Source organism: Hordeum vulgare, chromosome 3H (assembly GCF_904849725.1).
Source record: "Hordeum vulgare subsp. vulgare chromosome 3H, MorexV3_pseudomolecules_assembly, whole genome shotgun sequence".
NCBI classification, from domain to species: domain Eukaryota; kingdom Viridiplantae; phylum Streptophyta; class Magnoliopsida; order Poales; family Poaceae; genus Hordeum; species Hordeum vulgare.
Genome location: NC_058520.1, coordinates 328463022 through 328489364, shown reverse-complemented (window position 1 = coordinate 328489364; position 26343 = coordinate 328463022).

The following is a 26343-nucleotide window of genomic DNA, read 5'->3' as shown; positions in this document are numbered from 1 at the left end:
CTAGTCTAGATACGGAAACAAGATTGTAGACAAGGGATTCTACAAGCATGACATTCTGGATGGAACTATCTTGAGATATGGACACCTTACTAAGACCAAGTACCTTACCTTTGGAGTTGTCTCCAAAAGTCATATACTTCCGAGGTCCATGGTTTGGTGTAATCTCATGGACCGTGTCTTTATCTCCGGTCATGTGATCGGTGCATCCACTCTCGAGAACCCACTCCTTACCACCGGCCATGTAGTCTTTAAGGTAAGCCATAAGACTAAGGTTCCTCATGGCCTTCTCATATTTGATGCCAAGCTCTTCATCTTCATTGTAGTAGCCATGCTCCACATTGTCATCATCGGATGAAGTTCCCTCATCATAAGAAACAAGAATTTCATCAGAAATTTGACTATGACAATGTTCATGTTTATGCATTCGAATGGCTTCAACAATGATATTGTTAATAGTAATGACACCTCCTTTTGCCCGCATGAGGTCACAAAGCTCAAATAGGATTTTATCAAAGTTAGGATCAGTTGGCTTCATTTTGCGAAAAGCAATGCATTTATGGAATATAATATCATGATTTTTCAAGGATTAGTCTGGATATCTTTTCTCTATGTCTTTCCTCAAGGTATGAGCACACTCAAAGTTTTGCAACTGATTAAGCACATTTCTCGATAAACCTCTAATGATAAGATTGAGGGTGTTAAGGTTACCAACCATATTAACTTCATCCTCATGAGAAGGATGTATGGGGTCAATGGGAGGCACATAGGGATATTCAACATACTTGTGCAAATGGAACTCATCAAATATAACAAGAATTTCATGCTTCCATTGTCTAAAGTACTCCCCATTAAGAACAAACACTCTACAACTAAAAATCTAGGAACTAGTCACATTCATATTCCTCCAATGGCAGTTAAACCAAGGTTTTAGAGACCTTGCAAGGATACCAAATGAGGGATCGATAGAAGATGTGTCTAGGGGGGGGGGTGAATAGACTACTTGTCAAGATAAAATTTCTAGCCTAACCAAATTTCAAGGAAGGCAGAAATATAGAAGTTAAAACAAGTCAGGTACACCCTAGACATGCAGGTGTAAGAGTATAGCAGCCGAATGTAAAACATGCAAGTCTAATGTAGAGTAAGGTAGGAAGATCAAACGCATGAGGTTGATGTAGCGATTTTGGAATGGTTCCAATAGGTGGCGCTATCGTACGTCCATGTTAGTGGAGACTTAAACCCACGGAGGGTAACAGCTACGAGAGTCCATAGAGGGCTCCACCCACGTAGGGTCCACAAAGAAGCGGCCTTGTCTATTCCAACACGGCTTCCGTCCACAGAGGACTAGCCTTACTCATAGTAGATGTTCACGAAGTAAGCGGTCTCCTTGCCCTTACAAACATCTTGGTTCAACTCCACAACACGAAGTAGGAGGCTCCCAAGCGACGCCTTCTAGGAGGCACCACCCTCCAAAAGGTAATAAATGTGGTAGATCAATGAACTCCTTGATCTTGTGCTTCTAAAGATAATCTCCTCAACACAAATCACTCTCTCACAGAATATGCATGGGTAGGAGAGGTTGATTTGGGGGAAAGACATTTTGGGAGGCTAGAGATCATGTTTCAAATGATAGGATTGGCATATCTTGGTCTCAACACATGAGTAGGTGGTTCTCTCTCAGAAAATGGATCTGACTGTGAAGTGTGTGTTCTGAGTGCTTCTCCCAAGAATAAGAGGTCGGTGAAGGGTTATATATAGGCAAGAACCAAAATCCAACCGTTACACACAAAAGGGAAAATTTGGTGACATCGAAGTTGACAACTCGGTTGTACCGATTAGCACTAAAGGTGTGAACTTTTGAATCTCAGTGAGACCGATAAATGGAACTCAGTGGCACCGGAAAGGTAACTAATGGTCAGATGGTCAAACTCGGTGGCACCGATTGTAACACCCTATGTTCAGCTTTCCTGACTAATTAACTTATTTCAAAAATTAGGACCAATTAATTTTTCTTTTCTGAATGCTTGTGATGCTGAAGTGACTATTGTTTGCTTGCTTGCTGGTATGCTTGTGTTGATCCTCAATAATCCTTGCTACACTCCAACTCACCTCCCTAGCCCAAAACTCCTGCCTAATGATCATACCATGTGTTCAGGACCAGCAACTATTTTTTCCAAATATTATTTTCACCAAAAGGCATTTCTTTGAATTAAACTTTCAAACCCCTCGGATGAGATTTTACAACAAGTCCTCCAATTAGGGAATTTATTTGCCACCACTTATTTTATTTAAAACCTATTATCAAAATGTCTTCCAAAAACCACAATATTACTATTTTAAAAGTCATTTTATTATTTTATTTAAATGCCTTTCTATAAGGCCAGAAATGGTCTCTTATGAAGGAAAGTTATTTTTATTGCTTTCAAAATATTAAAGAAAATTTAGGGAAACACAGTGGATATATTTATTCCATATATATGAGTTTCAACACATGGTCATGTTCAAAATATTGGGCAAATTCCTCCAAAACCCTTCCTGCCTATTTCAATCTTTTGGAATATTTCAGTAAGAAATTTTCTCAATAAATTCCAGTAAAATTCCAGCATGTCACCTATGATATGCTTGATGATCTTGCCAAGTTTCAACTCAATCCATGTTGATTTGACTCCCCTAATTATTCTAAAACCCTATCTGTCTAGATTCAAATTTGAGCAACTCTACATTGTGAAGTGTCTCCAATTGTGCTCAAATTTGGTAGACATGTTCTAATACTCCAATAATGTATCCACACCAAGTGTTGTATCAAGGAGAATAGAGGAACTTGTCTCAAGGCCTCAAAACCCTCTCTGTTGATTTCTCACTTTGGGAAACTTTACATTATAATGTTTCTCCAATTGACTCCAAACGTTTTGTGCATGCCTTAATGCTCAAATAATGTCCCCACACCAAATATTGGATTTGGGGCAATTGATTTGAATAGTTTTGTAAGCATAAATCCATTTCTGCCCATTTCATGGGTTTTCCAACTCTACATAGGAAAAATTCTCCAGCAAATCCCAAGTTTGGTGTACAAGCTTATTTTCATCTATCATTTGATCTTGTTAAGTTTCATAGCCATTGGAATTCATCTGATGGCCTAAGCACAGATCAAACACCTTGTGTGCACTCACTAGATTGGCTTCTTTGACCCCTTCCACTTTTACCCTTGAGCTCAACTTTCTACCACAGCCTCACATAGTTACATTTTACCTCGAGTAACATTCTCATGACAACTGGTCAATTATTGGAGAGAGACCCTATGTAACTATCTCTCATTTAACCTTGGAATCACTATTTTTACCCCTCTTGTCCCACTTCTGCTTAACCCAAAGCCCCCAATTCTTTCCATAGCATCTTTAGTATGCCAATGCTCCATTTCAAACAAAGAGATGGCATGCTCATGTGGAGAAAGTGAGCAACACATCCTCATATTGATTTATGGCTGAAAGGTAGCTTTGTATAGCAAGTGCTAGCTACACTTCCTTGCTTGAGCTGAAACTTTGCAGAAGTGTAGTCCTTCCATGCCCAAGGCTGCTAGACATGCTTTTCCATCATTATCTCTCGTGTTAGTGCCCTAATTAGTAGCCTTAAGTTTGCTGCTCCAAACTTAACTCCAGTCAAAGCCTATTCAAACCAGCTCCACTTGGGTCCAAACTTCACCAGTGCCTTAAAGCATGCATGCCTTGCATGTTTGACACCTTAGAGTGGCCAAAGTGTGGCCCAGGACACCAAGTGGTGTGGTGGCCGTGCTCGGAGCCTGCAATAATGGTGCTCTACCCCTTGTCCTCTTGCTGCAGCTTGTTTCCATCCGTTGCAGCATGTCTCAGAGCACCGGGGGATCCCATTTGACTGGTCCAAGCTCTTCCCGACACCTAGAAACCGCCAAGCTTTCCCAGGGACGCGTGTCTTCCCCGTGCCCTCGGAGCTCCGGGAGCTCCCAAGCTTTTCCTTTGGCCGCCCCTCCATTTAGGGCCTCCCGGTGTCTTCCTCCTCCTCCCCCAGCTCCTCCTAGTTCCCAGAAGTCTCCGTGATCCTGCAGATGGAGCTCTCACGCTCTCCTCCTTCTCCTTCAACGACCATGGTGCTGCCTCGGCCTCCCTTGCGTCCGAGCCAGCCAGCCCCCTCCGGCCTCAGGCCTTCCCTCCAGCCGAGCACCCGTAGCTCCCCCATCCTCCTTGACTCATTAGGGCCCCTCCCTGAGGTTAGCACCATGCCCCACCGCAGTGACCGGAGTTGTCAGCCGCTCCCTTCGGCGGGCCGCTCGCCCCGGGCATTTTCGTGGCCGCCAAGGCCATCTCCCCGGCTCAGTAGGGAGCAGGGCAACCGCCCCCACCCGCGGCTCGGCGGCTGGACCAACAGGTGGCTGGAGCCCTGGCGGCCGGCGCCCGCATCTGCCCTATCGCGAGGTTGAAGAAGGCTGGGAGAGAGAGGAGAAGGCTGGTGGGCCCCTGGTGTCAACGACCCATAGGCCGAGGCCGCAGGTAAGTGGAGGCGCCCCGGTGCTTTGCGCCTTCCCCGAGCGGAAGACGTATTCAGCGGAATACGCCTCCCGCGTGGCCGCGGCTAGCCAGGCCAAGCCAGTAGGCCGGCCCAATCCGTCTCCTCTGCCCCGGGCGCAAGATAACCCCGAAGGCTAGCTCCTTTTTCTGTTTTTCCCTTTTTGCATAACTTCATAAATCCATCCAAAATTCATGCTAACTCCAAATTGCTTGATTCAAATATCTACAGGTTCCTAAATTCAAGCTCTATCCACATATGTACTTGCACAATTTTCCAAGAAGATTTTCTATGGTGTTATTATTCAAATCCAAATCTGGATATAATTGTCCCACCTTTCAAAAATCCTATAGGTTCCAAATCAAGTCCAAATGGAGATATTCCAATTCCAGGGACTCCTAGAATATTGTTCTAAATTCCTAACGTTATTCAACATTTTTTGCTTACCATGTTTCTGCTGCTATAAATAAATATCTCCCTTTTCCTATTTATCCAGTATTATAAAATCTCTAGAATATTCATATAAACTCCAAATCCAGTGAAACAACTTCCTAAATATTTCTAAAATCATGCTCTGTTTATTGAGTGCCTCCACTCATTTTTAAGAGAATTATTTCTGTAGGCTTCTTCAATAATCACCTATTCCTCTTTTCATCCATTAAAAAATCCTTGATGATCCAAACCTTCTAAGGCAAGCTTTAGGTATTTTTCTTAAGACCAGAGAGGTCCAAGAAAAATATAACTTCTATTTTTGTAGCACTTTTATTTCTGCCTGCTGTGTGGCTTACCGTGGTTGTTTCCGACGCTAGTTGACGGGTAGACGGAGTACTCGGAGTTGCAGCGGAGGACCTCGAAGACCCGAGGAGTTATGTGAGAAAAGGCAAGCAGCCCTTTGACCATGACTGAGCATATGTTATATTGCATGTTAAGATAGCAAGTATTTCCATTGCATATGATCATAAGTGTCGGTAATCATCTGATATGATTTTACCGATGGCTCCCCCAGAGCACATGCATTGAGCTTGATCATACCCCTTGAGGGTCATGCTAATATCATGTTGACAAGTAAAGTTAGAAGTAGTATTATCACGAGCATGTTGATGACATAAATCAAAGAGTTTATGAAAACCCCTGTCGGGTGCCACTAATGCCCGAGGGTGATGCTGAGTTAGGTGGCCACTTTTGGTGAAGTGGTGCACCCGATATTTGTGTGAGTATGGTTTCGGAAATGGGATTAGATTTATGATGTGTCGACCGTCCCAACCTTACCAGTACGATCACGTTACCCCTTATGGGACGGGGCTATGTTAATTACTCTGGTCGGTGCTAGCAAAGAGCCACATTACTAGTGGCGCGAGTGATGTGTTGTCACTCTCGTGATGGGGTCGTGCCAGGTAGGACGACTATGCCATTTTTATGAGTTCCAGTCACACCGTTGGTCCCCGCATGGTTGGTACTGTCCAGAGTCGATACTCGTAAGACGTAACACATGTGGGCTGGGTACCAATCGAGTGGACCTCTTTGTCTAGTATCAACAGGGAAAGGCATTGATCGGGTACTTACCTCGGGTAAGTTATATACTGCGAGTCGGGGATGACACAGAAGTTTCCCGGATCTCCTGGGTCCAGCGTACTACCTCTGCACAGTGTAAAACTATTCGAATAGCCATGTCCACACTCAAGGACAGTTGGGTAATCCTTCTTAAACTGCGTCTAGCTATTTCCGCATAAACCAAGTGTGTGTGTGTGTGGTGACGAAAAAGGTGTTGTTATGGAAAGTAATGATATGACCAAGTTCGGTGACTTGGAATATAGGGTGACCACGAATGGTTCAGCCCTCGACAGATATATTGATATTTGTAACCTGTTCTTCAAAAGTAATTCTTTAACTTGATGCATATTCATGATCAGTCCACCCCTATGAAATCTGCCAAAGATGCATGATATTGTTATCCTTGACATTCATTGTTCATGTCATGAGCTATTCGCGAGTACAATCAAAAGTACTCATTGGCTTGCCACTGGTTATTTCATTGACCAGGTATAAGAGAACATGATGTGATGAAGAGTACCTCGATGACGTTCCTGCGAGCTAGGACGCTTCCCAGTCAGAATGCCTGTAGGTTAAGGCTAATGGCATGGGTTCACGCTTTCAACCAATATTTCCGTTATTGGTTCAGTTTGGTGTATTGGCCTTTAAGGCCCTACATATGTAAGACTTGACTACAATGGTCCTTTATTGTATCAAACAGTATGTATGGAAGTAAGACTTTTATTATTCAGTTTTTGTGTGTTCAGTGAGCATTGATCTCTGGGATCACTGAGCACGATCATTCGGCGATCTCGACTCGTAAGTCGGGGTCCCTAGAGAGCTGGTATCAGAGCCATCCTGACTGTAGGAAGCCTTAGTTAGCATGAAAGTTAGTTAGGGTAAAACTGCTTTCCAGACCTTTCAAAAGTACTTGCAAAACTTATATATTTTCTTGCCTCTCCTGAATCTTCAAAGAAAGTGAAGGTTATGCTTTAGCCTTCCACTCTTATTTTCTTGTCACTCCTCGTCTACTTTTTCCAAAACTTGCAAATTGCCGCTAGCACCCTTATTCCTGACCATGGGATTACTTAAAATCCTCTTGAGCAACTTGGAAGGAAGCAATCATTCCAAACAATCACCCCTGTGCTGAAGGACAAAGATGACAACTGTACGACTAGACGACACCGATAGAAGTACCTCCATGAGGAACAAGGACATCGAAGCCCCGAAGATGGCGACACCCCGGCACTGCTCCAGAGTGATGCCACTTACACCTACGATAACTGGACGTAATATATGCAAGCCATGAGCTGCATCACTAATAGAGTGGCCCTGTGAATAATAAGGATTGTGTCGACCACCACCGGCGGATGAGAACCTTGCCAACTGGTCCGCCTCACCTTAGTGAGCAGGAAAATGGTTCTCATGATCCCCCGCTCTAGGTGTCGGTATCGCAATTAGTATGACTAATAGATCAGGACTCTATCATGTATTGCAAATATCAATGCATGAATATGTCCACTTGGAACTCTCCAAGCCTCAGAAGACAAGAAGACGATTACACAATCATAAAGACAATAGAAGACCCTGTCAATGACAGCCATGAAGAACCATCTTCGTCGGCAACTTTCCAGACGAAAAGTCATGAATGATTCTTTCAACTCTACCCGAGACGTTTGGCAACACCATGAGAAGATCCCGAAGACTTAGCAGATTCCTCTCCGGAGCATGAAGCAAGCATGACTGTCGAGTCCAACAACCCTAGGGTAGGATGGGTTGTAAATCCCCTATGCGAGTCGAGTCCGTGAAGTGGTTCGAATGAACCATGTTGTGTGCTGTTTTTTTGTGTGCTTTGACATGAGTTGCACTTTTGTTAAGCAACAAGCATGCAGTTATATCACGTGTCTTATTTTGATGTTCGAGATAATTTTGGCACTTGTTTAATTTTACTTTCCAACGCTTGTTTGATTGCGCTAAAACCCTTAGACACTCCCCTCTACGATACTCTCTCTCCTTCACCCCTCTCGACAACTGAAGACCGGCAAGACGAGATGCAGCAAGGATCCATTTCGAAGGACGGCTGGCACTGGAGACACTGACTGTATTATGCTTAACCACACGCAACCCGTAGTAGTTATGCTTTTCCCTCAAGATTGGAAAAACCACAATAGACCAGACTTAGCTTCGACAAGCCTTTCCGGCCCAAATTTTCTGGTCACGTGTCTAGTACACGGATTTGCCAGAACACATGTAGATCCCCAATAAACCCCGCATAGCACCGGGTTCCTTGTGGGACGAGTGATCGCAATAAACAAGTATTCTTCCTTCTTAAGCTAGCACATAACCCTGATGCTATAGTAGGACCGTTCTCTGATATAAGCGTATTAAGCTAAAGATTGTTGTGATGATGATATGTGTGTGGAGGATATAGCCAGGTTATCTTGGTGTACCGCAATACCCTTATGAAGGTAGGTGAATTTGGTGGAACGAGTTGATATAATAGCATAACCTACATATTCCTGGAGTAAGATTGGATTTAGTAGGACGAATATGGTCGCGAACAATATTCTTGGTGGTATACATGACTTTAGCAAGTTGTTGGCATGATTTGATGCCTTTACCATAATGACTTGGAGTATCAAGTAGACCTCTTATTGGACTTGAATCTTCGATTTAAATAGGTAATCTTAATAGAGTATCAAGGATGACAGAGACCACATTGTTCGGAGTAAATTGGATTTAGCCCGATAATCTCGATTGTGATACCGTGTTTCTCGGTGGATAGAGAGCGCGTATACTTGGAGTGGTCAAATTGATTTACAAACCTATGTGGATTGGCCTTGGAGATTAGATGGACATGATTATTGAAGTTGGTGGACATACTATGACAAAATCCTTGCAGTAATATGTGGATTATGAGGACTCTAAGCAATTATGTAGAACCCCGTCAATATTGGATTTATAGGAGTGATGGGTCCAGTCATGATAGATCGGATTGATGGATCACTTGATCGGATTCGTAGCAGGGAAACAAGGTATTGTATTGGTATACTATGTGTTTACTTAATATAGTAATGCAGTACCCTGTCCATTGGATGACTTAGATGGATATTTGGATTTGTTGTGTCTTAAATTCAAGCTTAGGAGCTTGTATGCCTCCCCGAGGTTCTTGCATAAGAACGCATGTGCATTGCATGATACTTGTAGTGTTTGGGTTAGTTCTTCCCCCAACTCTGGAGTTGACTAGCATGAGCGGTGTCGAGTTGACCCTTGTGGGATGGTATCTTTGATGAGGTGAGGTGATGTCGTCCCAAGTTAGAAGTCGAACTACTAGCATCTAAGGAATGTGCTTAGAGATAAGACGATAATTGTTCGCCCGCATCCTAAGTTCCTTGAGATCCTAAACTTCACCGAGCTAGGATGGGCGGATTACGACCGTAGAAATTGACTCTAAGTCGTTTGAATATGGCCAGTGCCAGCCATAGCAAGTCCCGTTCTCCTCACCAGACTCATGAGCACTGTGCTTATGTCATGTTAGGGGAAAGTATGTTGTCATCCTCACTAATCGCATACTTATTCACCCAGTAAGAGGACGAGTACCTCAGTCCTGTTTTGACGGGCCACGGACACCGTAGACTGCAACCCTCCGGCAACCGAAGACAGTCTCCGTAAGCACGGTGAAGCATCTACATGATCAAGGAGCCTCGGCGACGCAGAAGAAGCGACACATTTTATTGCAACTCCAACGTCGACTACACCGACCACGACATGCAAGACAGTAAGACCAGCAAGGACAAACACACCGGGAGCAACCTCCACCCGGACCATGACTGCATTCACGGCCACACACCCACATCAACACCTAACCACTTGCCATTATGGCACACCTCGGTTCCTTCGTAAGAATAAACCGCACGGATACCACTAGCACACTAACACCACACGTACACCGAGTAGATGCCTAATCGGCATGAACCCTACCACCGCGGAGAGCCGCTGTGCGGGCGGCAGCATCATGGCGATCATCGTGGACAATCGCGCAGTACAGCGTCGAGACCCCGACCAGCAACGCCACAATCCCGGACAGGAAGATTATGAGCCACCCCGGGGTCTCGTCCGCCATTGGCATCCCTCCTCGAGCGCCTGCAAGGAGAAGAAGAAGAAGAAAGAGGACCGGAGCAGCAGCAAGGAGCGAGGTTGGGTGGGAGAACAAGAAGGACTCCCTGGCCAATTTATAGCTAGGCTCGGAGAGCCACTAGCCAGGCCACCGGCCCCGCTTGCCGCCCGACCGTTGGTGCTCGCTGGGAATCCCAGAGCAGTGCCGACATGCCCAGGCCTGCGAGGTGAGTGCTCACTGCGCTGACAGTTGGCTCACCGCGCACCACCGTAGGGTGGACCCGGACACCCTACGTCCTAGACACCATAAGTGGAGGCACCACATGGGACTCACCGAGGAAAGAAGAATCAGAGGAAGAAGATGAGGCTGACGGCGGCCCCTGGGCCCACTTGTTAGCCGGAGTAGGTGCCGAGCACCAGGTACCACTAGCAACCAGGTATTGCAAATTTTCCCTTTCTTCAACGTCCTCGTAGAACACAGTGCACCAATAAATGGCACTCTTGAGGTGACCACGCCGGGCCGCGTAATTAGATTATTGCAACCGGTGAATCCTGCTGCATAGCAAGAGCACACCCTTGTTGCCACCTTAACAAATCTCGGGGACGAGATTTTCTTAAGGGGTAAGGTCTGTAACACCGTGTGTTTAGCTTTCCTGACTAATTAACTTATTTCAAAAATTAGGACCAATTAAAAAAATTGTGAATGCTTGTGATGCTGAAGTGACTATTGTTTGCTTGCTTGTTGGTTTGCTTGTGTTGATCCTCAATAATCCTTGCTAGACTCCAACTCACCTCCCTAGCCCAAAACTCATGCCTAATGATCATGCCATGTGTTTAGGACTAGCAACTATTTTTGCCAAATATTATTTTCAACAAAAGGCATTTCTTTGAATTAAACTTTCAAACCCCTGAGATGAGATTGTACTACAAGTCCTCCAATTAGGGAATTTATTTGGCACCACTTATTTTATTTAAAACCTATTATCAAAATGTCTTCCAAAAACCACAATATTACTATTGTAAAAGTCATTTTATTATTTTATTTAAATGCCTTTCTATATGGCCAGAAATGGTGTCTTATGAAGGAAGGTTATTTTTATTGCTTTCAAAATATTTAAGAAAATTTAGGGAAACTCAGTGGATATATTTATTCCATATATATGAGTTTCAACACATGGTCATGTTCAAAATATTGGGCAAACCCCTCCAAAATCCTTCCTGCCTATTTCAATCTTTTGGAATATTTATATAAGAAATATTCTCAATAAATTCCAGTAAAATTTCAGCATGTCACCTATGATATGCTTGATGATCTTGCCAAGTTTCAACTCAATCCAAGTTGATTTGACACCTCTAATTATTCAAAAACCCTATATGTCCAGATTCAAATTTGAGATACTCTACATTGTGAAGTGTCTCCAATTGTGCTCAAATTTGGTGGACATGTTCTAATACTCCAATAATGCATCCACACCAAGTGGTGCATCAAGGTGAATAGAGAAACTTGTCTCAAGCCCCTCAAAACCCTCTCTGTTGATTTCTGACTTTGGGAAACTTTACATTATAAAGTTTCTCCAATTGACCCCAAACTTTTTGTGCATGCCTTAATGCTCAAATAATGTACCCACACCAAATATTGGATTTGTGGAAATTGATTTGAATAGTTTTGTAAGCAGAAAGCCATTTCTGCCCATTTCATGGGTTTTCCAAGTCTACATTGGAAAACTTCTCCAGCAAATCCCAAGTTTGGTGTACAAGCTTGTTTTCATCTATCATTTGATCCTGTTAAGTTTCATTGCCATTGGAATTCATCTGATGGCCTAACCACAGATCAAACACCTTGTGTGCACTCACTAGATTGGCTTCTTTGACCCCTTCCACTTTTACCCTTGAGCTCAACTTTCTACGACAGCCTCACATAGTTACATTTTGCCTCCAGTAACATTCCCATGGCTACTGGTCAATTATTGGAGAGAGACCCTATGTAACTATCTCTCATTTTACCCTTGGAATCACTATTTTTACCCCTCTTGTCCCACTGCTGCTTAACCCAAAGTCCCCAATTCTTTCCATAGCATCTCTAGTTTGCCAATGCTTCATTTCAAACCAGGAGATGGCATGCTCATGTGGAGAAAATGAGCAGCACATCCTCATATTGATTTATGGCTGAAAGGTAGCTTTGTATAGCAAGTGCTAGCTACACTTCCTTGCTTGAGCTGAAACTTTGCAGAAGTGTAATCCTTCCATGCCCAAGGCTGCTAGACATGCTTTTCCCTCATTATCTCTCATGTTAGTGCCCTAATTAGTAGCCTTAAGTTTGCTGCTGCAAACTTAACTCCACTCAAAGCCTATTCAAACCAGCTCCAGTTGGGTCCAAACTTTACCAGTGCCTTGAGGCCTGCATGCCTTGCATGTTTGACACCTTGGCCTGGCCAAAGTGTGGCCCAGGACACCAAGTGGTGTGGTGACCGTGCTTGCAGCCTGCAATAATCGTGCTCTACCCCTTGTCCTCTTGCTGCAGCTTGTTTCCATCTGTTGCAGCATGTCTCAGAGCACCGTGGGATCCCATTTGACTGGTCCAAGCTCTTCCCGACACCTAGAAGCCGCCAAGCTTTCCAAGGGACGCGTGTCTTCCCCGTGCCCTCTGAGCTCGGGTGCTCCCAAGCTTTTCTTTGGCCGCCCTTCCATTTAGGGTCTTCCCAAGCCCGTGGTATCTTCTTCTTCCTCCTCCCCCAGCCCCTCCTATTTCCCAGAAGCCTCTGTGGCCCCGCAGATGGAGCTCTCCGGCTCTCCTCCTTCTCCTTCAATGGTCATAGCGCCACCTCGGCCTCCCTTGCGTCTGAGCCAGCCAGCCCCCTCCGGGCTCAGGCCTTCCCTCCAGCCGAGCACCCACAGCTCCCCCATCATGCTGGACTCATTAGGGCCCCTTCCCGAGGTCAGCACCATGCCCCTCCGCAGTGACCTTAGCTGTCAGCCGTTCCCTTCGGTGGGCCGCTCACCCCGAGCATTTCCGTGGCCGCCAAGGCCATCTCCCCAGCTCAGTAGGGAGCACGGCAACCGCCCCCACCCGCGGCTCGGCGGCTGGACCAACAGGTGGCTGGAGCCCCAGCGGCCGGTGCCCCCATCTCCCCTGTCGCGAGGTTGAAGAAGGCTGGGAGAGAGAGAGGAGAAGGCTGGTGGGCCCCTGGTGTCAGCGACACATAGGCCAGGGCCGCAGGGAAGTGGAGGCGCCCCAGCGCTTTGCGCCTTCCCCGAGGGAAGACGTATTCAGCGGAATACGCCTCCTGCATGGCCGTGGCTGGCCAGGCCAAGCTAGTGGGCCGGCCCAATCCCTCTCCTCCGCCCCAGGCGCAAGATAACCCCGAAGGCTAGCTCCTTTTTCTGATTTTTCCCTTTTTGCATAACTTCATAAATCCATCCAAAATTCATGCTAACTCCAAATTGCTTGATTCAAATTTCTACAGGTTCCTAAATTCAAGCTCTATGCACATATGTGCTTGCACAATTTTCCAAGAAGATTTGTTGTGGTGTTATTATTCAAATCCAAATCTGAATATAATTGTCCCACCTTTCAAAAATCCTATAGGTTCCAAATCAACTCCAAATGGAGATATTCCAAATTCCAGAGACTCCTAGAATATTGTTCTAAATTCCTAACTTTATTCAACATTTTTTTCTTACCATGTTTCTGCTGCTATAAATAAATAGCTCCCTTTTTCTATTTATCCAGTATTATAAAATCTCTAGAATATTCATATAAACTCCAAATCCAGTGAAACAACTTCCTAAATATTTCTAAAATCATGCTCTATTTATTGAGTGCCTCCACTCATTTTTAAGAGAATGATTTCTGTAGGCTTCTTCAATAATCACCTATTCCTCTTTTCATCCATTCCAAAATCATTGATGATCCAAACCTCCTAAGGCAAGCTTCAGGTATTTTTCTTAAGACCAGAGAGGTCCAAGAAAAATATAACTTCTATTTTTGTAGCACTTTTATTTTTGCCATCTGTGTGGCTTACCGTGGTTGTTTCCGACGATAGTTGACGGGTACACGGAGTACTCGGAGTTGGAGCGGAAGACCTTGAAGACCCGAGGACTTATGTGAGCAAAGGCAAGCAGCCCTTTGACCATGACTGACCATATGTTATATTGCATGTTAAGATAGCAAGTATTTCTGTTGCATATGATCATAAGTGCCGGTAATCATGTGATATGATTTTACCGATGGCTCCCCCGGAGCACATGCATTGAGCTTGATCATTCCCCCTGAGGGTCATGCTAATATCATGTTGACAAGTAAAGTTCGAAGTAGTATTATCATGAGCATGTTGATGACATAAATCAAAGTGTTTATGAAAACCCTGTCGGGTGCCACTAATGCCCGAGGGTGCTGATGAGTTAGGTGGCCACTTTGGGTGAAGTGGTGCACCCGGTATTCGTGTGAGCATGGTTTTGGAAAGGGGATTAGATTTATGATGTGTCGACCGTCCCAACCTTACCAGTACGACCACGTTACCACTTTTGGGACGGGGCTATGTTAATTACTCTGGTCGGTGCTAGCAAAGAGCCACATTACTAGTGGCGGGAGTGATGTGTGGTCACTCTCATGATGGAGTCGTGCCAGGTAGGACGACTATGCCATTTTTATGAGTTCGGGTCACACCGTTGGTCCCCGCATGGTTGGTACTGTCCAGAGTCGGTGCTCGTATGACGTACAACATGTGCGCTGGGTACCAATCGAGTGGACCTCTTTGTCTAGTATCCTTAGGGGAAAGGCATTGATCTGGTACATACCTCGGGTATGTTAGATACCGCGAGTCGTGGATGACACAGAAGTTTCACGGATCTCGTGGGTCCAGCGTACTACCTCTGCAGAGTGTAAAACTATTCGAATAGCCGTGACCATGGTCAAGGACAGTTGGGTAATCCTGCTGAAACTACGTCCAACTATTTCCGCATAAACCAAGTGTGTGTGTGTGGTGATGAAAAAGGTGTTGTTATGGAAAGTAATGATATGACCAAGTTCGGTGACTTGGCATATAGGGTGAGCCCGAATGGTTCAGCCCTCGATAGATATATTGATATCTGTAACCTGTTCTTCAAAAGTAATTCTTTAACTTGATGCATATTCATGATCATTCCACCCCTATGAAATCCGCCAAAGATGCATGATATTGTTATCCTTCACTTTCATTGTTCATGTCATGAGCTGTTTGTGAGTACAATCAAAAGTACTCATTGGCTTGCCATTGGTTATACCATTGGCCAGGTATAAGAGAACATGATGTGATGAAGAGTACCTTGATGATGTTCCTGCGAGCTAGGAGGCTTCCTAGTTATAATGCATGTAGGTTAAGGCTGATGGCATGGGTTCACGCTTTCAACCAATATTTCCGCTATTGGTCCAGTTTGGTGTATTGGCCTTTAACGCCCTACATATGTAAGACTCGACCACAATGGTCATTTATTGTATCAAACGTTATGTATGAATGTAAGACTCTTATTATTCAGTTTCTGCGTATTCGGTGAGCATTGATCTCTGGGATCACTGAGCACAATCACTCTGTGATCTCGACTCGAAAGTCGGGGTCCCCACACCGATACTCAAAGTAAAAAATTCTGATTTTGTGTATCTTGGCAACAGAATGTTGCTCACACTGAACTCAATAGCATCAACTTGGTTTCGGTTGCACCAATTTCGTGGGAATGGCTAGGGTTTCCGTGTGAGGTCAAACTATGTGGGTCCGATATGTAAATGTCGGTGACACCGAATTTGTGAATGTGGATATTGATAGAGTGGATATGTGGGAAAAATGACTGAGTGTTTTGGTGGCTAACTTTGAGCATTTGAACAATTAGTTCATTTTACTACCTCACCCGCTTTTAATAGTATTGGCTTTCCTATGGACTCAAAACTGATTTCTCATAAATATAAAATGAAGAGTGTTCTAGCTTGAAGCTTGAGCCAACATAATTCCTTTCTTGCATCCTGGGGCGTCTCCACATAAACCTTAAACAATAGTTCTCCATGGACTTTTCTTGAAATATCTTGGTAAAAGTGTTAGTCCAAGAGACACTGTATGTTGTCATGAATTATAGAAATACCCAAGGGAGCATATGTGCTTTCAGAGAGTCTCCAGATCCCTGACAGCAAGCTCATGCTGACAGGTTCATTCCAAGGTTATAACCCCAGCAGAGGCCAGCCAAAGGGAAAGATAACCTTGTCGGTTACATTCGGTGGAGAGATCAAATACCGGACACAAAAATTGTATTCGATGTGGTCGAGATCTCCCTACCATCCAATGGAATTCGTGGTCGCCCAGCCTTGGCAAAATTCATGGCAGCATCCCACTATGCTTACAATGTTCTGAAAATGCACGATCCCATGGGAGTGATCTCCACCCCGTCCGACAAGAAAGACGCCGTCATTTGCATAGACCAGATGTATCAAGATGCGGTGGCAGCTGAAGCTGCAGGAGAACCCGCTCTTGCCGGAAGCCAGAAGAAGGAGAAGAAGTCTACCAGGAATATCGGCAAGGACTCCGGGAAGCACGCCTCCGCGGAGAGCGCTGCGCCCGTCGACGACCTTCCGAAGAGTTCCACTAGCAGGAAGTCCAAGGTCTCCTACCCTGTGAAGAAGAAGCTTCCGGCAAGGGAGGATGGCTCTGATGGTACATTTACCATCAGTGCCACCCTTAGTGACAAATAGGAAAATGTGCTCGTTGGCTTTCCGCGGGCAAATGACGATGTGTTTTCCTGACAACCTTCTGACATCCCCGGTGTTCCCAGAGAGGTAATTGAGAACCACCTTGCTGTCTACCGTCACACCAAACCCGTCAAGCAGAATGTTAGAAAATATTCCTTGGAGAGGCAATAGTTTATCGTCGAAGAAATCAAGAAGATGGAAGCAGCTGGTTTGGTCCGAGGAGTACTACACCCAACGTGGTTAGCCAACCCGGTAGTGGTACCAAGGCTAATGGGAAATGGTGGCTTTGCATTGATTTCACAGACTTAAACAAAGCAAGCCCGACAGACCCATTTCCCTTGCCGAGAATTGATCAGATAGTTGATTGCACTTCCGGGTGTGATCGGCTTTCCTTCCTGGATGCATATTACGGATACCACCATATATTCAAGGCCAAAGACGATGAGGAAAAGACCACGATCATAACTCCATGCGGCACATACTCTTTCGTACGAATGCCCTTCGGGTTAAAGGGCACTGGTTCTACCTTTGCAAGGGGCTTGAAAATTGAATTCAGACGCCAACTTCACAGGAATGTGGAAGCTTATATGGATGACATAGTGGTCAAGACCAGATACGAAGGTACCCTCATGCAAGACCTAGAAGAGACGTTTGCAAACCTGCACAATATCAACCTAAATCTCAACCCTGAGAAGTGTGTGTTTGGTGTCTTGTCCGGCAAGCTACTTGGGTTCTTTATGTATCAGTGAGGCATTTACGGCAATCCGGACAACATCAAAGCTATCGAGCAGACATAAGCACCCAAGACAGTCAAGGATGTGAGACGTCTGACCGGATGCATTGCCGCGTTGAGCAGATTCATTTCCAAATCCGCCGAACGAGCCTTGCTGTTCTTCAAAATCGTGAAGAATGCTGGGCCAATGAAGTGAACCCCGGAAGCAGATGCAATGCTGCAAGATCTGAAAAGATACCTCTCTTCTGCCCCGACCTTGGTCACTCCTAAGCCAAAAGAGTCGCTGCTGCTATAGCTAGTGGAAACGAATCAAGTGGTTAGCGCGACCTTGGTGGCGTAGCGGGAGATAAATGAGGATGCAGCTGCCATGGCAGATGCTGTCGAGGATGAAGCCAAAGCATCCGCTGCAACGCCCAACATAGACCTTAAAGAAACCCCGAAGGCTAGCAAGGAGAGCTACAATGAGTTCGCAAAGAAGAGGGTGGTGCGACGACCAATGTACTTTGTTAGCTCCCTATTACACAGGGCTAAATCAAGGTACTTTGGAGTACAAAGGCTGATATTTGGCCTCATCATGGCCTCGAGGAAGCTGCACCACTACTTCCAAGCCCATGAGATCATGATTGTCACACGTTTCCCGCTACATTACATTCTGAGGATCCCCGAAGCCACATGCAGGATAGTCGAGTGGGCGCTGGAGTTGTAAAGTTTTGGGTTGAAGTACGAAATCACTTCCACCATGCAGAGCACAACACTGGCGGAGTTCATTGCCGAATGAACGCCCACACTAGACGAAGAAGTCCAAGAAACCATTCTCCCCGGTAGGGAAACACCCAAGGAATGGGTCATGTATTTTGATAGTGCCTTCTTACTCCAGGGTGTCAGGGCAGGTGTGCTCCTCATCGCCCCCACTGGAGAGCACCTCAAGTACGTGGTCCAATTTCCCAAGAGAAGCTACCAACAACACTGCCGAATATGAAGGGCTCCTTACGGGATCAGAATCGCGGTGGAGTTGGGAATCAAGAAGCTGGTCATCAGAGGAGACTCTCAGCTTGTGGTGAAGCAGGTCAATAAAGATTACCAGAGTCCGCTGATGGAGGCTTACGTAGAGGAAGTGAGGAAGTTGGAAGAATGCTTTGACATGCTGCAGGCAGAACATGTGCCACTTTGCGGAAAACAACATTGCTAATCACCTATCAAAGTATGCTGCGCATAAGCTTCCTGTGGAACCAAGGGTTTTTGTCCCTCAGCGATGACCAAGAAGAGAAGAAATATGACCTCCGACAAACATTTCCCGGCGAGCTCCCTAAAGCCCCTAGTAGAGAAGTTGCCTAAGGCGGTTCTGTTTCGCTAGATGAGCCGCTCCCTCCCATGGAACCCTAGGTTCTTGCGGTGGAGGCAAGCGCTCCCACGAACGCGGAGGTGCCTTTAGTCCATGACATCCAGACACAGGCTCCGGCTTGGGCGCAACACATCGTCCAATTCCTTCAGAGATGGGAACTTCCCGAAGAACAAGAAGAGGTCGAAAGAGTAGCCCGTCGGTCTAGTATGTACTAGTTTATCGACAACACTCTATACAGAAGGAGACCCAACTATGTGAAATTAAGGTGCATCTGTAAGGAAGAAGGACTAAAGATGCTGGAAGAGATTCACGAAGGTATGTGTGGCTCGCACATAGGATCAAGTGTCCTTTCCGGGAAAGCTTTCCGCCAGGGTTTTTATTAGCCCACAGCCATCCAAGATGTAACTCAGCTAGTCATTATGTGTGAAGCGTGCTAGTTCCATTCCAAGAACATCCATCAGCCAGCGCAAGCCCTCCAAGTGATCCCTTTATCCTGGCCATTCTCGATCTGGGGGCTCGATATCTTGGGCCCCATCCCCTTGCACTATCGGGGGTTTCGATATCTTGTATGTAGAAATAGACAAGTTCACGAAATGACCCGAGGTGGAGCCAGTGAGAAAGATGATTGCGCAGTCAGCTATCAAGTTCACGAAGAGACTGATGTGCTGCTTTGGAGTACCCAACAGAATAATCACTAAGAAGGACACCCAGTTCACAAGCCGCATATTCATGCAGTACATACAAAGCCTTGGAAGCAAGGTCTCCTTCGCTTATTTTGCACACCCAAGGAATAATGGGAAAGTCAAGAGGATGAATGCTGAAGTATTGCGGGGACTCACGACAAGACCTTTTGATAGACTGCGAAGATGCGGCAAGTGCAGGATTGATGAGCTCCCGGTGGTTCTTTGGTCCCTGAGAATGACAACAAATCGAGCTAATGGCCACACGCCTTTCTCCCTAGTATATGTGGCAGAAGCAGTTATCCCCACGAAACTCATATATGGGTCACCTCGAGTACTTGCCTACGATGAAATGGAGCAACAACAGTTGTGGCATGACCATGACATGCTCCTCAAGGAAGATCGTCTTCGGACTGCTACGTGTGCTCCATCTACCAGCAGGCCTTGTGCCGCTACCATAGCCACAGGGTCCACACCTGGAGCTTTGAGGAAGGCGACCTTGTCCTTAGTCTCGTTCAATCCACCAAGGGCTCCAACAAGTTGACACCAAAGTGGGGAGGCCCTTACCGGGTAGTACAAGTCACCAGACCTGGGGCATTCCATCTAGAGATCGAAGATGGCATCAAAGTTCTTCACTCATGGAATATCGAGCATATTCGTAAGTTCTACCCGTAAGGCGAGGTTGCCGGGCCCAGTCCCCGGCAACCACCTTTTGTACATGCCTTGCCAAATTTGCATGTAACCCTTTGTACAAAGCCAGGCGCAGACCGTGTGCATAAATAAAGCTAGGCATTGCACCATATCATCATTTGCATATGCATCATGCATTACACATTTACTTGTCTTATGATGTCACTACTGCCCTAGTTTACCAGTTATTAAGAGTGCTTGATGGACTTATGATCCATGTTATCGAGTCTTGCCTCTCTTCAAGAGGACGGAGCCTCTCTTTTGCTTTGTATGCTTTGCCTCTAGGTGAATGGGATATAGCGCAAAGGCAAGGACGAGGAACCATCGCACCTTCAAGGGGGCTTCCCCAAGGACATAAATTTAAACTACCCTATCTTAAGTGTGGTTCCACTCTTTTCTTTGAGGAATTCTTTGCTGCTTCTTTTTTGATTGTGTGCAATGGAACTCTCTCCATGATAGGGACCCTTGTCAGGACGAGCCGTCCTTCGTCTCTCGTCGCTTATTAGCCTTGGGGGAGGACCACACCGATACCGACAAGGGGCATTGTCGAGGGACGACGATCGTCACTCGCCAGGGGGCTTGCTCCCCCTTTGAGACTTGCGCTTTGCGCCAACCCAGCAAGGAACCCTCTGCGGCTGAAACATACAACACAATGCGGATAGAAGGACGAAGGGAAAGTACTCGAGAAAGATGAACGGCGATCATTTTATTCATTTCTTCAGTACAAAATTGATAAAATAGATTACATTTCCACTAGTAAAAATTTAGCAAAGGCCTACAAACTTACTGACAAAGGGTTTCCCCCCGCTTTGTATAGAAATCAACCAACGCCATACAAAGATCATTGCTAGGGCGAACAACACATCAAGCCCAAAAAACGAAAAAGAAACAAATGCCAACATCGTTAGCTCGACAAAGTGTGGATGATCCGCTACCACTGCACCTTCCGGAGACAAACCACCATAGCATGAGGCTTCAATCCGCCGCATGCCACGCAACACCTCCAAGAAGGGATGTGACTTCGACGACTCTGTTGCCGGGACGAGTCCTAGGGTTTCCCCGGGCACGTGGAAGGAGGTAGGGGATGGCTAGCACTGATACCCTCCAGGAAGGAATGGCGGCACCCGCCGGTGTCACTGCAACGGAGCCATACGAACAGACAAGGATTTCTCCAACACTCCAAACCACACCACCCAACTGAAGCTGACCAGTGAAACCACCGCCGAACCCCATGCGCCAGCACGGTTGCGCCACCATCCATGCAGTCTCACTTCAAACACCAACACGAGGCCAAGGAGACCGGAGAGCTGTTCCAATCGATGGACCAGCAGCACCAAAACGAGCGTGAGGAGATCCGCCTCCACCACCAACATGCGGGAGGCCCCCCGCCTCCGGCACTACCGTGGTCATCAATCGGACATGGCAGCAGGGCATGCAAAGCCACCATGGCCCATGCAGGCCCGAAATGGGCCCGCTAAACCTTGCTGGGCATGCTGCAGCGGGCTGGCAATGGTGTCGCCAACACCTAGCCGCTCGTCGCCACTCGCACGACTCCCGGAAGTTCTTCCACACACCCGCTCCGCCCTTGTCCTGCCCATGCCTAGATGGGCCGCGCAGGGCCCAGATCTGGGCTGGGAGGCTCCCACCAGATCGCGCCAAAGTGTCACCCCGCCACCAACGACGATGCCACCGCCATGGCATCCGCCCACATCATGCCGGGTACCCCTCCGCCATGTGGAATACCACCGCGTAGTAGCACCTCCGGGTGCAGATCAGCACCGGCGTCGGAGAGCAACCGGCAGGGGAAGGTCAGGGGCCGCCGCCATCAGCGAACTCGAGTCCAGGCTGGCCGTGGGTTATAGAGACAACGATGGAGAGGAGAGGGAAAGAGTGGGGCTAGAGGAAGGGGAGGCTGGCCGCGGTCGGTCGCCCGCGGGGGCGACGCGGTCATGGGAGAAGGGTTAGGGTGTTATGTTGGTCGTATAGTAATTTCCATGCTACCTACAACCTTTTGCTTTATAAAAAGATGGGTTCCCCGTAATGCCTTCCCTATCCCTCTTTCTTTAGAGATTGGATGATGGAGGGAAGGCGGGTGAAAGATGCGCCCGGCTGGGATTTAGCGCCACACCGCCAGGACCAGAAGGAGACCTTCCCGCGAGGACCAAAAGACCCCTACGCCTAGGAGGGACATACGAAGCCAGCAGGGGAGAAGTGCGCGGGTGCAGATGATGCTGCTGCCAAGGCCTACTGTTGATGATGGTGCTGCCAGTGATCACGATGGGTAGGAGTCACCTCTCCCACCCTCGGAGCACCAGAGGTTGCCGCCATCACGGCCTCCATCATCTCCATCGCCCGCACAAACGCCTCCCCCACCATTGGATCCCCCTACACGGTCGAAGGAGACGCCATGCTCTCCGGATCATTCACAGAGAGCGTGGTCGTCCCTAGCGGCCAAATGCGGGTAATCCTCCCTACCTTCAAGAAGAACACGCTGGAGAAAATCTCCCACCCATGCGTGCCGAACATGGTGCCATGGGCGCGGGACCCTACCGTGATAGCCAGAGAACCACCACTGCCTGCACCGTGAGGCCACGGTGCACACGGAGCAAACTCCCTAAGGTTTGTCAAGCTCCAACACCACGAGTGAAGCAGGTGCATGATCCGAATGGGAAGATCTTGCTGCCCCCATGGAGGATGAGGGACGCCCACGCTTCCCCACCATGGCCAAGAACTGAAGCCACCTCAAAGAGCCAGAAGAGAAGAGCAAACCGGCCAACCCTAGGTTGGAGAAGAGGAGAACGATGGATCAACATCATCTACCGCAACCCTCCCGCTTTTATAGGGAGGGCGTGAGGGGCTGGCTCTCCTACACTCCAAGAGTCGCCGCCCATCTCCACCTATGTCGTTACCCGCCTTCACGGGCGAACAGGTAACCGTCCCATGAATCCAATCCACGATGTTGTGGCTTCTACCATGACCAGGCCTTTAAGCCACATGCACCCGCCTTGAGATTCGCGCAATGCATGCAATGCACGTGGTGGAAACGGCCTGAAGTGGTGGGACAATGCAGAACATTGGGCTGGCAATTACCTCTTTACAGGTTTCACGCTCGTGCACGAACTTTGGTCCTGACCCAACAACACTAGGCATGCGTGTATGGGCCAGGCCCGGGGGCTCCTGTCGGTGAACTAGTAAGGGGGTACCTATTGGCCCTGACTTCTGCACACACGTTGAGAGCATAACCCCTTAAGACAAACCACCAACCCAAGCAAAGAGCGGGATGTAGATGCCGGCAAGACCAACACCAAGAACCCAAGATGTGCCAAGAACTCCTGGCACCTGCCGGGGGCAAAAGCACAAGCATCCTCACCAAGAACCGTCAAGGCGCCTCCCTAGCAAGTGCGAGCCAACCTGCCACAGCTCCACCTCATCGCTACACAAGTCACTTGTCGATGAGGTGTCGAGCTCCCAGGTGGCTAGGTGGCTCTTTATGGCTACGTGGCGGCACACCGGAAGACAAGTTACAACCTGTTGATTCCCGTCCAGAAGCGTGTCAAGACCCCAAGCCATGGCCAGCTCATAGGTGGCAGAAGCCTGCCAGGAACGCGCCCCCACTTGCCACCTAAGGCCTCATTAATGGAACTCTGTCTTAAGTGCCAGAGTTAGGTATGATAGAAATATTAGCTATCTGATCATGCGAGTTTCCAGTGTGGATGCCCCTTGAGCTATAAAATTTGGCCCGAGGCAAACTAGAAAAGGATTCAAATCTTTGGTGATTCAGATTTAGGATATTGAGACACTTGGTAGATTAGGTCCCCAGGAAATTAGAGCCAAGTGTAAGTTTACGTATGTGATAGCTCTCCCCGACAACCCTTGCTAGGGTATAGCTCCGTGCAAACTTCGTCTTCCCCAATTAATCCACCAAACGAAGAGCAAGGTTTTATGCTTCACAGCGGCCCAGACCTGGGTTAAATCCGTGAGTCTCATCATCGGTTGCCTCGTATTCTCTGCTCATTGTGCCATATGACCTCCCAGCCAAACCACAAAGGGACGAAAAGGTCCCATAGGTGATTGTGTGCACATCCTGCACCGACACACTGCCTACAGAATAATAGAGGAAACATTGGTGATTCCACCACCACCAAAGGGATTTCAGGAAGGGATTCAAATATTAGACTAATTAGGTGATATGTAGAAAAATATGGTTGAGTTGCAGAAGTCTGATGAACCCCTTAAAAATATTAGTGGAAACGTCAATCACATGAACACTTCAATTACTTTACGCAATAAGCGATTAGATATTTTGGATCTTAAAATGGCTTCATTTCCTGAGAATAATGGAAAGCGTAAAGAACCCCTGGGTTTGAGAAAACTCATATGAAATTTATGAAGGCAAAAGAGGACAATACTTGAATCTATGCATTATGCCTAGCTAGGAGCATAAACAATAGCGCTTGTTGGGAGGCAACCCAATAGATATCTTTTTGTTTCCTCTATGTTTTTAAATTTATATGCAATAATTCTACTGTTATGATTGTGTTTTCATGTTTTAATTAGTGTATGTGCCAAGTAAATCCTTTAGGATTGTGTTGGATGATAGTTGATTTGATCCAGTTGAAAAACAGAAACTTTTGTGTCCAGTTCTAGATTTTTCAAAATTCACACAAATGTTGTTTCGCTCTATGCTTTTACACAAGATTGATATCAAAATCTCCCACACTGTCCTAATTTTTCAGAATTTTTAAAGATACATAACTATGGCAAAGTTCAGATTACTACAGACTATTCTGTTTTTGACAGATTCTGTTTTCGTTGCATTTTGTGCTTATTTTGATGAATCTATGGATTGTATGAGGGGGTATAAGCCATGGTAAAGTTGCAATACAATAGGTACAATGCAATAATAAATTATGAATGGGTTTTCCACAGTACTTAGAGTGGTGATTTGCTTGATTATACTAACGGATCTCATGAAGGTTTTGTTAAGTTTTGTGTGATTGAAGTTTTCAACTTTTGGGTGAGATCACGATGGATGAAGGAATAAGGAGTGGCAAGATCCTTGATACGTATAAAACATATCTATAATTTTTTATTGTTCCATGATGTTATATTATCATTCTTGTATGTTTTATAATCATTTTATAGCAACTATGTATCATTTTGGGGACTAAGCTATTGACATAGTGCCCAGTGCGAGTTGGGGTTTTTTGCGTGTTTTTCCTTCACTGAAAATCAATATCACATGAAATCCAAATGCTACAAAACATTTTGAAGATTTTTTTGGCCCAGAAGGAAATGTGAGAACCAAGGAAGATCACCAGGGGAGCCCCAGGTACCTCGTCCATGGCCTCTTGACTCCACAAATATCCAGATATTACAGAAACCCTGGAGGAGTCGACAAAAAATAATTTTAGTCGCCGTAAGTTCCAGAAGCCATGAGATCCAATCTAGAGCCCTTTCCTGCACCCAGTCAGAGGGGAGCGTGGTCACGGAGGGGTTCATCATCCTCTTATTAGACCTACAGGTCTATAGGCAGTAGCTAGATGGCTTTCTCTCTCATTTTTATTCTCAATACAATGGTCTCTTGGAGATCTATTTTATGTAACTCTTTCTTTTGCGGTGTGTTTGTTGGGATCCTATGAACTACGAGTTTATGATCAGATCTATGAAATTATACCCATACTTGATTATTATATCCTCATATTTCTTCTCTGATACTTGGGTTTTGTTTGGCCAACTTGATCTTTTTATCTTGCAACGGGAAGAGGTGCTTTGTGATGGGTTCGATCTTGCAGTGCTCAATCTTAGTGACAGAAGGAGACATGACACACATGTATCATTGCTATTAAGGATAAAACGATGAGGGTCTATTCCCACATGAATAGATCTTGTCTACATCATGTCATCATTCTTAAAGAATTACTCCATTTCACCATGAACTTAATACACTAGATGCATGCTGGATAGAGGTCAATGTGTGGAGTAATAGTAGTAGATGCATGCAGGGGTC